This window comes from Agelaius phoeniceus, chromosome 2, assembly GCF_051311805.1.
Source record: "Agelaius phoeniceus isolate bAgePho1 chromosome 2, bAgePho1.hap1, whole genome shotgun sequence".
Taxonomy (NCBI): domain Eukaryota; kingdom Metazoa; phylum Chordata; class Aves; order Passeriformes; family Icteridae; genus Agelaius; species Agelaius phoeniceus.
Genome location: NC_135266.1, coordinates 110409085 through 110421865, shown reverse-complemented (window position 1 = coordinate 110421865; position 12781 = coordinate 110409085).

Below are 12781 nucleotides of genomic sequence, written 5' to 3'. Positions count from 1 at the left end.
ATAATCCCCTTCAATTTCTACTTTCTTCTTATTTTGCTTCTTTTTGGTCCACTTTCTATCTCTTCACAAAACCTTCCTGTTTTCCAAGTTCAGTTCTGTAGGTATTGAACACTAATGCATAACATTACAAATTATGCTCAAGAATGGTATAAAGTAACAGCCATGTCAATGTATTTCTTCTTTTCTTTTCAACAATAGCTGCAGCAGCATGAGCAATTTCTAGTAATTGTGGGGTGAGGAATGGGAGCGGGATGTGGATGGACATGCCTGTCATTTCTTGGAATTGTGTTACATATTTATGTCCTAATACAATACTCAATTATCCAGCCCTTTATGTCCAGCATAACTTAGGCCATTACACAAGAGTTTTCTGGTAAGACACACAGGAGATATCCCATTAAAGATGCCATTTACTCCATTAAGGGGCTCAGGTTCTTAATGGCCTTATGAATCAATACTGCTTGGGACATTTGGGTCACAGGATCTAGAACTATGAGCTTCATTGTTTTCAAGACAAAGGATTAGATTTGAGTTCATTAAAAACAGCTGCTTCTAATGAAGGACTGGTTATAGAAACAAAAATTTGTTCCTCTCCCCCCCGCCCCTGCAAGCTTATGCTGTTTGGCTTTGTTTATCCAAAGTAAAAGATTCCATTAGAAGTATTACTTTAGTTCCTCCAATTACTTGAAATGTAATTAGAGATCTTCCTTTAACAAATGGAAACATTATTGTATTTCCTGGACCAGGCAGTCCTAGCAGAGAGAGACTGGAAAGACAAACCACATTTTCTGGCTAGCACACCTTGCAAAATACATGAAGTATTTTTTTTATTCTTTTCCAGGGGAACACACTCTTAGCAAGCTTAGGACAATGCTCTAGCAATGCTCTTGGGCACATGGCTTGATTCTTGGGGCTGTCTTGTGCAGGACCAGGTGAATTGAGTGGGTCCCTTCCAACTCAAGGTATTCTATGATTCCAAGCTTTTCCTAGCAGTGACATTTCAGTGCCAATAGTGAACTTTTAAGAGGCTGACTGTCACATTTTTTGTGTTGTGCATTGGATTACAGTTACACAGAGCTGAGCACCTGGTTCCAAGGCACTAAACCTGACATCTACCTGACTTCTTGGCTCTGTGGAAGTCCAAAACCTAATATGTAGTGTGTTTAAAATGGTAAGCTGCATGTCAATTGTCAGCTAAAATTTGTGAAATGTGCTTGGCTTTATCTATTCTATAATCATCCCTTCTATTTTTTTTAATTTGAAACTCTTCTGCAATCTCCAGTTGTAGTCAAAGTTTCTGTGACTTCTCATTAATCTTGAATTTGTTTCTCCGTGTTTAATTGATATTCACTTCAAATGCATATTTGAGCTATCCCAAAATTTTAGGGGTCAAGGCATCAAGGTAGGTCAATCTATTGATTGGGAAGATTTTCTGCACATATAGTGGAAAAAGCAGCTGTCAGACCCACAATTTCAGTGGTCCAGCAATTTAGGCAAATATAAATATATTTCAGTCTCTCTGAACTGAAGACTTTCAGGGAAAACCACTTTCATCCAAGCTAAGAATTCATCAGGATAGTACAGTGACTAGAAGATTTTATGGTGTGAAGGTTGAAGTTATGAACAGAAAATTAGAGGTTTTTGCAACATACTTATCCCTGACAGGAAGTGCCTCTTCCCAGCAGTAGTTGTAGTTTGCATCACAGTTATACAGTTTTAATATTAATGTGCAAAGTAGGAAGGTATGTAAGATGTCAAATTTGCATTTCTCTCCTGCTTTGAGACCTGCTTAACATTTCCCTTAGCATTATAACAGCACGTAGGTTTGTTCCTATTTGCTACTTTCAAAGCAAGATTTCCATCTATTGATTTCTTTTCATCCCTCTCCCCCAGTATATCCACTGCCTTAAAAAAAAAAAGGCAGGTAAAACCCATCCCTCATAGAAAAAAAACCCCATCAAAATAAATATGAATACTGTAGAATCCTTTTATTTTCACTGTGGTTTGCATTTCTCCTCCACACAGATAATCTATGAAACCAGTGCTGGATCTCTTGTTGTTGAGCTCTAAAATTGTTCATGACAGAGCAGTGCAAAATGTTCCATGGAACATGTGAGGGTATAAACTACATCAGTCTCTCAGCCTCTAAGTGTTTTCTTTCATCTGATTAATCAAAATAAAGTTGCTTAAACTTTCTGGCTTCTCTGAAAGAAGCAAAGATTTCTCACGTTTCTTTTCCTTTCCTTTCATCAAATGTCTGCAATGCCATTCTGCAGTTTATACAGAAACATTGAACCTCATCAGTTAAGTTTATTATCCCAGCATGATTTGAAAGCACATATTACTCAGATGCCCATTTTTTTAGTGTCTCAACTGCAGGGCATAAATGGAAAACGGGTCCTATGCTAGCTCCTGTTTCTGAAGGTTCAATAACAAGTTTTTATGGTAAATTAAGACTGATTGTTCACAGCAAATCTCTACAATCTACTAGTAATTAGACATGATTCACACAGATGCACAATCTCTGTATTCAACAGCAAGGCTGACCTCATTTGCCTCATAGTCATTTTTACATATTTATAGACTTATCAAGATTATGTATTTTTTCTTTTCTTTTTTTTTTTTATTCCTTCAGCCACTGTTAACTAGATTTAGGAGGGATTTGTTATATTTAGAAGTTGAGGAGCAAGCGAGATAATATACAGCAATTAAATAAAACAAAAACAATACACCAAAAACCAACACATAAACAACAGAAAGGTAAATGCCAGAGGTACCACTTCAATAGTATTTCCTCAATAAGTTTATTCTAAGGCACAGCAGCACCCAGGCATAATGGTGATTACAGCCTTAATGGGCTGGTTTGATTGCTTATTTGAGAAAGCTCCCTGTTTTACATTAAATTCTTGAAAACTATTTAAATATTGATTGAAATCTCTCAAATGGGTGCATAGTAATCCCATTCTTTATTGTCTTCATTGGTTTCTAATGACACATTGTTTACAAAATCAAAAAGAGCAATTTTAGCTCTATTTATTCCTTATATCTCTCTGCTAAATATGCACTCTTAGCTTGACTCTTTTTTGTTGCTGTCTCATGTTGCAAGTCAGTGTTTTAAGAATGGGGATTTAAAAGGAAATAATATCCCATTGAAATTTCATTGCCTCAGAACATATGTTCAGATATTTCTAACAGCCTTCAAACTAAAGAAGAAAATGTTCTTAAAGGAGGCACATGTCTTCAAAGTGATCATCCTGAAGCTACAACTTGCTTTTGTTTTAGAGTAGGATGTTTATTTTATGTGCTTGTGGTCTCTTTGTTACCCATTTTGACCCCTGAAATGGTAATACATGAATCATTTACTATTGTATTTTTAGCTGTTACTACACCCACAAGACTTTTTATTATCAGCAAGAGTGGAGGTATTAAAGAGATTTGTGGGCCTCAGAAGGCTCAAAGCACAGTAGGGATGAAATTACAAAATTATATTGTTATAAAATATATTTCTAAAACTGTGTACAAAGGTCTGGTGTTAATGAAAGTAATTGATAGCAAATACTGATTTCTTTTTATATCACCAACAAAGCATTTTTTTCCTGAGTAATAATGAGTCTCTTTTTAGTAACAATAGGAAAAAAATGAGTCTCATGAATCATTGATGTGGCCTCATTCATTGCTATTATTACTTCTGCCATCAAATATTTTGGGAATTCAGCCCCTTTTTCTCTCTGTCTTTACATCTTATGTAATGGCCTTTCTTGTGCTTTTCAGAAGGAAAATTGAACTTTCTTTTCCTCTAATGTACAGAAAAGTACCAGATCTTCCATTCTGATTCTGAATAAATGTTCCTGTTGCTGAGGCTTTTAGCTGTAGGAAGCCATAAAAGATGAATAATTGCTAAAGGAAAAACAAGATAGGGGAAGTAAAACCCAGTGTGCAGAAGGAATCAATTTTCAAAAGGTCAACATCTTCAGCACAGGATTTGCCTAAATTGGACAATTCCACAATATTTTAGCTGTCAGTTATTCTGCGATACTGAAAATACTCAGAAAGTGCACTGAAGGTGGCATGCCCATGTAGTCAGTTTAATTTCAAGTAACATTTGGTAATGCTTAAAGCCGGACAAGGAGTGTCAATAGACTCTGATTATTTTGTACTTTTAGATCTTTCAACAAAATTTTGTCTTCTACTCTAATTTTGTCAATATCCCCCTTGCCTTCACTAATTTCCAACTCAATGCGGAATTGCTGTTCCCACATTCAGGTTTTATTTCTGGTTTATATTTCCTTAGTGCCATTGTGAATCTTTATTTCACATATTTAGTTCTTGAAAAATTCTCTGCTCATAATCCAGAATCAGCTGAGGTTTTTGGTTTTCTTAATAGATAAATACAGTAGAGAATATTAGGGAGCTAGAAAATAGGATTTTTTTAAAATGAGCCATGCTGAGTCCACCCCAGAGTCCCAAAATGTAATACACATTACAACGATGATCTCTGTGTAAATATTAATGTTAAAATTAAGATTGGTTTAGTTTTAGTTCCATTTTGGTGAGGTTACACTATGACAGTTGCAACTTTTAATTTTTTTAGATGCACATTAATTTGGAGAAAATTTGTTGTTCATTGAAAAATACATAATATAATCTCTCTAGGCCTCAACTTCTCCTTTTAGAGAATTTGTATGAATTTTTTTATCCTTCTTGTAGTTTTGAAGGCTTTTTTTTTGGATGAGTAGCATAACATTCCCATCAAGTGACATGCTCACAGTTAAGTTTTTGCATAAAATTTGTAGCTATAAAAACTAGATTCTGCCTCTTCTCATAAATAAAATGTGACATCTTTCAGAAGAAATTAACTCCAATGTTTATCTTTATAATAATTTTTTAGGTAAATAGCTATTTGAAACATTAAAAATTATTGCTTTTGCCTAATATAAGAAGACTGATAATAACCAGAACCATTGTGCTTTTGTGTGCACAATATGACACCAAAGTTGGAAGTTATCTACTTTAAACAGAGCCACACAGTATCCCAAGATACAGCCTAAGATAAAGCAAACTCTTTACCTCACAGTGTTTCAGTGATGATTTTTCTTGAAAACTATCATAAAATATGCACTTTTGATCTGTGATCTAATACTGAAGTGTTTTCCCAGTTGACTTAAATGAAGGAATTAACACATCTAGTAAATTACCTTTTTTTTCTATGTGATGTACATTATACGGTAAATCACATGTTTTATAGCATAAGTACGACCTGAAATGGACAAAAAAAAAATCAATGTGGGTAAATGAAGGAAAATTATGTAAGTCTAAAAAACTGCTGAAGCTATTCAATCACTATTTCTTTCCTTCTCTTCTAAAGAGACCCTCTCTAGTCTTTTAAAATATAATTGCAATAACTATATCTAACATGGAAAACTTTAAATATAGTTAACACGCCTATATACGTTGAAGGAAAAAAACCCAGTGTACAGAACAGTCAGTTCTGTACCTAGTCTCATCATTTTTCAGTCTCTTCTGTTCCATTATTTTAGTTTGTTTTTTGGATTTTTTTAAATTCTTTCTTGGTCAGTTTTGGGGTTTTTTTCAGGCTGGAGACAATGTGTTAAGTTACTGGATTTTCATGCTCTGGAAAGCTGCCTTGCATCTCTATTCTCAAGCACAATTCCTGTTTCCAGGCAAGCAAGAAACAGAGAAAGAGGTGACCTTTGCAGCTGCCATTTTGAAAAAAAAAATCCCTTCAAAGGTTGTTAAGAGAGAAGCCAGAAACCTGGGATGGTAAAGCAGAAGAAAATGAAAACCCTTAGTGCTGCAGGGAGAGATGTTTTGCCAAAAGATGGTGGCAACACATCCTCCACTGGATTTGTGTGGCTCTCTGGGCACAAGGAGCAGCAGGAGGCCATGCTGAGATTGCTTGTGATGCTGGATGACTCACTGGAGACAAGAAGAATGATTCCAAGGCAACAGATTCCAGCATTTTAATCTTCCCACCAGTCTCCCAGAGACTCTTGTTGCCTTCAGCATTGTGTGGAAACAAAGGTTTCTCTGGGATTCTGATTTCCTTTTCCAAAACAGGCCCTCCCAGCAACTCAGCAGTGAGATGTTAGGAATTTAGAGAACAAGATGTAAATTTCTTGGAAGAGATTTGCAAGAGGCATGAAATGACTGCAGCTGCCAGAGATAAAATGTGCCTGGATTGATGGGACACCCCTGACAGGCTGCAGCATCCCTCACATGGCCTCAAGTCAACATTCTAGGACAGGGAAACCATCCCAGGCCTGGGTAGTAAAAATCAGGGCTCTGGGAAAGGAAAGCACTTCTTCAGACAGGTATTCTCAAACTGCCAGCACTTAAAATAGCAATCCTATAAACCTTAGCAAGGATGATCCCATTTTATTAAGGTCAGATGGAAAATCAAAAGCCCCTATTAGGAATGATAAGAGACAGCCAGAGTGAGCAGCACTGGAAAGAGAACAGAGGTAAAAAGCCAATATCCCAGCCCCCTAGACTTCCCCAAAACAGACCAGGGCTGGACCTGATAATAGTTAACTGCAGGTTTGTTGCATTTCTTCCTTCTGCAAAAGTAAAACCCCAGAGCCCCCACAGCCCACAGTGCTCTCACAGCTCTCCTGAAGTGCACAGCCAGGTCATCTTGCAGTGCTCACTTTCCCTGTCCTCTTGGAGCTGCTGCCTGAGCTGTGAAGGGAGGCTTTGCCACCTGTGAAGAGCCACACAAATTAATTCTGGGTGCAGTGGCCACCTGCCTAGGGATACTTGAAGCTATTGTTATTCAAAACATATGTTCTGTGCTGTGCCTGAGTCACCAAATTTAAATTTGCATTTTGTTGATATGAGCTTTTGTTTTCTGAGGCTTTGAGATAGCTGGCACTTTGTCTCAGGGGACAGAGGTCTCCAGGACAGCATAAGGGACATCTCCAGAGGGTTTTGAGCAGAAAACATATTTCTCTTTGATGTAGAGGGAATTAAACCAGATAAGTTAAAAACCATACTAGAGAGTATAAACATCTAATGATTCAAACTGCCATTGTTTTATCCATCAATGACAACACGAAAAGCAATTTAAAAAAATATCAAAAAACAAAAACAAACCCCAAAACCACAACCCACATACCAAGAAAGGAATCTCAAAATTACCCTTAACTGCTGAGCCAACCAAACACCTACTTCTATTCCTAACAATGTTTTACATCTCCATCCAACACCTCTTACAAATGTTTGTGTCCCCTCAAAATAAATCTAGTAGCTAAGAAAGGCTATTGATTCACAGTTGTGAAAGATGTATAAATAAAGATGTCTTACAGGTAAAAGAAACATCTGTTCACTCTGCAATAATACAGTTCTCATTATGGAGTATTCCCACAGCTTTTAAGCACAGTTCAATAATGTAGGGATAAGTCAGAAAGTGCATGGAGGACTTTGACAGTTGGAATTCAATATCAGCCATGAGTTTCCAACACATAGAGGAATTGCAATGAGGTCTCCAATCTTTGCAAGCCGAGTGTCACAGCTTTACTCTGACCCTACCTAAAAGCATGAGCTGGTTTCAGGTTGAGGTGTGATTGTCTGAATCTGGGACATAAGTCACATCCACAGAATTTGCCCTAAGTATAAATTCATTAGTAGTAGGTCCAGGAAAGGCATCTTAATCTGGACACTCCTGACAACTTCAGCATCCCCTCCCTCCAGCTCTGCCCAGCAGGAGAATGCAGGACAGGGCACTCTGCTTCCCTTCCAAGGGAGCTGAATCTGGACTAAAATAAAAAGTTTTTGATACAGCCAAAGAAGAAAGGTTAAGAGCAAAAGGTACAATTGGAAGTATGACTAAGCAGGCAGATTTACGCTGAAGAAAGACCTCAGAAAAAGGGGGGTTGGGGCTTAGAAAGAATTAAGGAACAGCTGAGTGCTCCAAAAATACAGTATTAACAATCTCTAGCAGCAGCAGTATTCGTGTGGCAGAAACTCAGCTTTCTGTTATAGGACCCAGTTGCTATAGAAACTTCCAACTGGGAGCTAAATAAAGTAATTTCTATGCTAGTGTTGGTGTCTGTAACTTCAGCACCTGATGCTAACCAAATTGTGCTCAATAAACAAATTTAAACTCTAAAAGCCTGCAATGAGTTCTCAGTGTTTTCTATACAACTGATTAATCCCAATTGATCTTGGCTTAGAACTCAAGAGCTTGAGAAATCATAGAAACAGATAAAAGACTACTCAGGACAAATATGTCTCTCCCTTTATTTTTTTCTTTGCTTATTTCCTCCTTCTCCTACACACCTCTTTCTCCTGCCTTAGTTTTTTTTTTTACTTTGAAATTACCTTTTTCATGGCTAACCTCATAGTTAAGCCTGGCATCTCTGATCCTCTTTTGGCAAATTAATTTTGCATTAACCTCTGCTCGCTCTTGCATCTCTTTCATATTTCATTAAACATTTGCTTCAGGTTAAAAATTTGAGAAGCAGTGCTAACAGCTGAGTGCAGGCCCTTCCTTCTAGATCTCCAGTGCAGGGTCTCAGGGATGAGGTGCAAGGGACAAGTTTGCAGAAGCCTTCACAGGGAAGGGGAAGAGTGAGAAATGCTCATCTCCCAGGGGCCATGGGCATACGTAAACTTGGGGAATCTGGATTCCAGAGCATTTAGGGTTAGAAACATCTTCTCTTAAGAAAGGAGGAATTGTTACTGTTATTACTGTAGCACTTTGCTGTACTGATTAGGAAACAGGAGATCACCTAAGCATTTCAACATGCAGACTCTATTTCTGCATGGCATTAAATACAAGTAGAGTTTATTAGAATAAATAACACTGGTGCCATGAGTAAGCATGTAGAACAGATTTAAAACTTTTCAATATTTCTTTCTAACTGTTTTAGAAGCTGTTTGAGTATTTCTGCAACATCTGGCAAGATGGCAAGGGTTGAATATACAAATGTCACAGAGCAATAGCAGCGACTGCCCTTCCTTGGACAGATTGGCCCTTCCTTTATGTTCTAAGTGCCCAAAGCATGTGAAGGAATGGACTAAACACCTGGGAGACACGGCATTTCTGGGAGCAAGAAAGCAGAAGAGGAATGCAGCAGTGGTGGGAGGTGGAGATTTTCATCCATCCCAGCCAAGGTGAGCAGCAGCAGCCATTGCCTTATCCCTGAGAGAGGAACCAGGGACACTGAATGGACAAAGTGTGTAAGGCCTGAGGGTCTCTCACTCAAACCCAGCATTCAGGGTGAGACCCAGAGGGAGGGAGGGGTGAGCAGGAGTAGCTCAGCAGCTGCTGGAGGAGAAATGCAGGTGCCAGAGCTGCTTGGAAGAGCCCAGGGCTGTCACTGCACAGCACCCACTGGAATAAGAGCAGCAGTGGCTGCTGGCACAGGGCTGTCCAAGGCCTCAGGGACAGGCTGAAGGGCAGGGCTTGGGCAGCCTTTGGCAGAGGCAGCTCTAGTAAACCAGACCTTATGGCACCTCTCTGACACATGGTGGGTGGCTGAGCTTGGGCAGGGGGGGGCAGGCAGCCGGGGTGCCCGGTGGCACGTGTTCCCTCATGGGCTTTTGTCACAGACATCTTTTATGAAAAATCCTTTCCTGAGGATTTTTTCTCCTGAGAAGCTGAGAGGCCTGAGGAACAAAATGTAAACATTGATTATCTGCTGCTGTGGAGTGCAACAGGTGCATCTGTGATTGGTCTCATGGAGTTGTTTCTAATTAATGGCCAATCACAGTCAGCTGGCTTGGACTCTGTCCGAGCCGCAAAGCCTTTGTTATTCTTTCTTTCTTTTTCTATTCTTAGCTAGCCTTCTGATGAAATCCTTTCTTCTATTCTTTTAGTATAGTTTTAATATAATATATACATAAAATAACAAATCAAGCCTTCTGAAACATGGAGTCAGATCCTCATCTCTTCCCTCCTCCTTGGACCCCTGTGAGCACGGTCACAGGCTTTGGCAGGCAGCAGGGGCAGCTGGTGAGCAAGGGCTGCCTGAAGGCTCCCAGGCAGCAGCAGGAGGCAGCCAGGCTGCCAGCCAAGGCTGGAGACAGCAGGCTCCTGGCCCTGACAGGAGAACAAAGTCTAGCTGGTAGAGATACTCGAAGGACCACAACAGCTTGCCTGGGAAGAACTGGACTGTAAAGTAGGGAAAGTCTATCAGTGTCCATGTCAGGTGTCTATCAGAAAGTCTATCAGTGTCCAAATCAAGGCCTTATGTCTGAGGCAAAGTCTTTGAAACATGGGACAGGTGAATGTTCACCAGGACAGGAAACCTGGTGAGTTTGGCCAGACTTTGAAAGCCTTTGGTGGCATTTTTTTCCCCATTGGAGTCAGTGTGATGATATCAAAATATAAAACTAGCTGGGATTTAGAAGAAGAGCTGCGCTGATCAGATCTTGTCAGAAGCAATGTGTGTGGGATGTGTGTGCATCCCAAATATACATTTATCTGTAGCTGTGCATGCATATACACAGGCATATATGCATATCTGTGTAATCCCCCCTCAGTGCATCAGGGGAATGGCTGCTCAGAACTGAACTGACTCCTGCTGCTCACACCATGGCCAGGCACTGAGGAGATCACTCTGAAGTAAATATGATCCAGCCAGACATAAAAATTGTGTTTGCAACCCTGCTGACTTCAGTAGAACCTACCCACAAGCTGAAATGCTCACATATGCTCAGATGCTGTTGTTGAATAAGAATGAGCTGAAATTCACACATTAAATTAGACCATACTTAGCTGCTGCCACATGTAGGAGATGCTTCCAAGCCTTTGGATGACAAAGGAGGCTGTGAGGAGAAGACAGGGAAGTGTCATTAACTATTTTCTTCCTGCAAAAAGGGACTTGCCTTGGGGGAAATGAGGAAGACTGGAAGGTGAGGATCCTAAGATGGGGGGCCAGACTTGCTAGGCACAGAAATATAAGTTGTTAAAAACAAGGCACAGGTCACTTTGGAGAGAGGCTCTCAGCAGGGAGCTGTGAGGGGTTGGTGTGGAATGTCCCTGTCACTGAGGGTTCTTATGGAGCCTGGGGATTTGTAGCCCCATACTTTGGTCATGCAAAAATACATACAATTCACTTTGGTGTAACAGAGGCAGTTTTTCTTAGTTCTGAAGGGTAAATGAGAAGAAAATGGAGAAGAATTTTTTTTTTTGCTGATTGAACTGTAAGACATACTTGAGTCTTTAAGAAGCCTTTGAGAGTCCTGATTTTCATGAACCCTGATTTTAAGAATTTTCTTCATTTCAAAAACTGACACTCAATTCTGATGTCTGGTATTATTTACAGTGTCTATTCTGTTTGCACAAATTTATGGAAGGCTTGAATGGATACTTAAGTAAAATGATACAGATGCAAAGCTACAAAGCTACCTGTTTTCATAGAAATGTTGCTTTTTACCTTGCTGTTTCAAGAAGATCAAGTCCTTGTGCAATCCACATACACAGTGAGTCACAGCTGAACTTCCACACTGTTCTCTTGTGTTTGCTACATGCTTTGCAAATAAGCCAAAAGGGCCACACTTCAATGCTTTTCAAAACTGGAAAACTAAGTTTGTAACTCCTTTGCATTGCTTCTTTTCTCTTCCTTTTTGTTCCTTGTTGTCTCTCAGTCTCTCCAATCACCATTATATCATTCAGTGAGTGGGGAATGGCATTGTTTATTTCTTCTTTACAAAAGTTTCTGGGAAACTTTTCTTGCTCTTGTTCTTTGTCGCATATTTTTTCTTTATAACACTATTTTTTGTTACCTGAGAGCTGCTGTAGAGAATAGGTATTTTAATTTGCATTCCTGCCACATAAGATCTTCCACTAAAAGTGTTTGTGCTGCAGAGCATCATAGAATTCCCTGTGATGAATCTCCCTTCTGGCAGGATCCAAGCTTCCAAATATTCTCACAAACCCAGAAAGCTGCAAGCTGGTCTCTTGGCTGCCATATATCTCAGGATCCTGAAGCCAAGCCTTCAGGTCTTTTTCTGGTGAAGTTACAAGGAAAGACAGAACCATTTTTCTTCCAAAGGTCCTGCTCAGGCTGTGTGCAATGAGTTTCATGCAAGGAGATTCCTGTGTTTGCAGAGACTGACTGAGTTTGGTGAGTTCCTGATGAAGCACTAAGGAGTTAGCCTGGAGAATTCTTTTCATGAAGAAATTGCCAGACACTTCTCACTGCAGCATTTTAGCCATGATGAGAATTTATTTAGAAATGTAAGAAATATTAATAATCAGTATTTGCCTAGACATTGTAGAAAGAGGCAGGCTGTGCTGGTGACTCACACAATTTGTTGTCTCTGATTTCTCCAAGTTTCACAAAGGCCTCTCTTACCATTCTTCATTACCAATCTAAACAAAGTGACTAAAATATAAATTGTGTGGTAAAATAAATTGTGGCCTAGAACTTACTGGGATATATGTGCCTACTTGATTTTATATGCACTAAGGGTCATTGCAATGATTACTTACAGCATATTAGCTTTAGCATGTGCATAATTGTTCCCAGGATCAGTGGAGAACAGCTCATCTTTCAATACACAGGAAGCTTAATGAGGGATGAAAATTTAAAGTCCCAGAACTGAATTGTTCTAAAATATGGGATTTCAGAATATGTATCTTAGGGTTTGCAGATTACCAACACTGTTTTTTCTGTAAATTTCAGCAGAAAATTCTAGATAACCATTTTAAAATATTGGCTTACTCAGTGTAACTTTATGCAACAATCTGCTGTACCTAAGCATATTTTATGTTAGAGAAGTGATTGACTTTTATAAAGAGAAAAAGTTATTT